The sequence below is a fragment of the Jaculus jaculus genome, chromosome 17 (assembly GCF_020740685.1).
Source record: "Jaculus jaculus isolate mJacJac1 chromosome 17, mJacJac1.mat.Y.cur, whole genome shotgun sequence".
Taxonomy (NCBI): domain Eukaryota; kingdom Metazoa; phylum Chordata; class Mammalia; order Rodentia; family Dipodidae; genus Jaculus; species Jaculus jaculus.
The window spans coordinates 52216239-52218436 of NC_059118.1; the positions used below are offsets into that span (position 1 = coordinate 52216239).

General features: G+C 40.6%; 1 pseudogene; it reads left to right on the top strand.

Annotated features, from left to right (window-relative positions):
* Window positions 1-943: 943 nt before the first annotated feature.
* Window positions 944-1387, top strand: LOC123455615 (annotated as a pseudogene).
* The last annotated feature ends 811 nt before the right edge of the window (window positions 1388-2198 follow it).

Below are 2198 nucleotides of genomic sequence, written 5' to 3' on the forward strand. Positions count from 1 at the left end.
TTCACTATGTAGTCTCAGGCTGGCCTTGAACTCATGATGATCCTCCTACCTCAGTTTCTTGAGAGCTGGGATCAAAGGTGTGAACGACTTAGCCTGGAAAAGAAACTTTTGGGCCAGTCATGGTGGTGCAAACCTTTAACTCCAGCACTTGGGAGGCAGGGGTAGGAGGATGGCTGTGAGTTTGAGGCTACCCTGAAACTACATAGTGAATTTCAGGTCAGCCTGGGCTAGAGCAAGACCCTACCTTGAAAAGAAAAGAAAAAAAAGAGAACACTGTCTTAAACATTTTTATTTATTTATTTATTTATTTATTTATTTATTAGAAACAGAGAGGGGGTGGGGGGACAGAGAGAAAGAGAGAGAGAGAGTGACAATAGGCACGCCAGGTCCTCTAGGCACTGCAAACCAACTCCAGATGCATGCACCACCATGTGCATCTGGCTTATGTAGGACCTTGATACTTGAACCTGGGTACTTAGGCTTTGCAGGCATGCATGTTAACTGCTAAACCATTTCTCCAGCCCCCCCCCCACCTGAAAAGAATACTTTTGATGATCAACTTCAGGGAATTTATAGATCAGAGAGCCTAATATGGGTAAAATGGATTCAGGACTTTTCCAAAAGTGATTCATGTCTGAATTTTGACTTGAGTTTACCTCCGTATGGCCAAGCTTCTAGCAGTGGGCAATCTGTTCTCCTGATTTATCAAGTGGAAGATTACCTTTATTCTTACCCTTACAGGTTAAGAAAGGGTGTGTATAGACTTTACTTCAAGTTGTGGGTGTGGTAGCACACACCTTAAGTGGCCTGATTCCTCATTGAGCATTCCAGATACTGCATGCAAATTCAATATTCCTTCTAGAGTACACACTTATTTTTCTACCTTAAAAATGGTTATGTGGCTTCCACTGCGGGCCCGGAAGGGTGATGTGGTTGGGGCTCGGCCGGCGTCACTATGTCTGCCATTTTCAATTTCCAGAGTCTGCTGACCGTCATCTTGCTGCTTATATGTACCTGTGCTTACATCCGGTCCTTGACACCCAGTGTCTCGGACAAAAATAAGACTGGATTGTTGGGGCTATTTTGGAAATGTGCCAGAATTGGTAAATGAAAAAGTCCATATGTCGCAGTGTGCTGTGTAGTGATGGCCTTCAGCATCCTTTTCATGCAGTAGCCTGGAAAAAGTAACACTTGAATTTCCATCATATTTCACTATAAGCAAGGACTTGCCTTCAGAAATACTGGGAAGAATGGTTAACCCATTTATCTCTGCACATGGGATGAGATAACTTTCCAGATGCTGTTCTCTATTTTCATGTTATTGGACCAATGATCTGTATAAATAGTTAAGATGCAACCATTTAATACAGAGTTTGAGAGCCTGTAACAATTACCTTCAGCGCTGTTACTCAGTAAAACATTCTGAAAATGTGCTTCTGTTTTGAAGTAAGACAGCTTACAGGCATATTGTAGCAACAGAATTGGGAAGTGACTCCATTCTTTCTACTGGGACTTGGAAATGACACATCTCTACAGAATGGCTATGGAGAAAAATTATGTTTCCTGTTGTGGATTGCATTTGTATTACTAATTTTGCTTTTCACCTGACCATACTTTTATCCTTAACCAGAATACCTCTACTCTTAGGAAATTCTGCAGTTTATTTCAGGTTTTTAAAATATTTAAAACAAACCAGGCATGGTGGCATATGCCTTTAATCCCAGTACTTAGGAGGCTGAGGTCATAGGATCAGCATGAATTTAAGGCCAGCTTAGAGCTACAGAATGAGTTCCAGGTCATCCTGGGCTAGAGTGAGACCCCAAAAAGGTTTAAAACAAGCCTATGTAGTTCTTAAGCACTAATATAAATGGGATAACTTACAAGTAGAGGTGAGAAAATGTTCAAACTTAACATAAGTGTGAGGCTTCTGGTCAGGTGTGGACACATGATTCACGTGTGACCAGCTACCCATCATTCTTTGAAAAAGACAATGTTGTTAAAAAGAAAAAGCAAAATTGAACAATTGTAGAATGATTATTCTAAATATTTTTTCCTTACAATGCCATGTCTTCTAAATAGAACATTTTTTGTAACTGCGCCAAAAAAAAAAAAAAAATGGTTATGTGTCTAAATCAGAAAAAGGCAATTCTAGCCAGGTGTGGTTGTGCACGCCTTTAATCCCAGCACTAGGGAAGCAG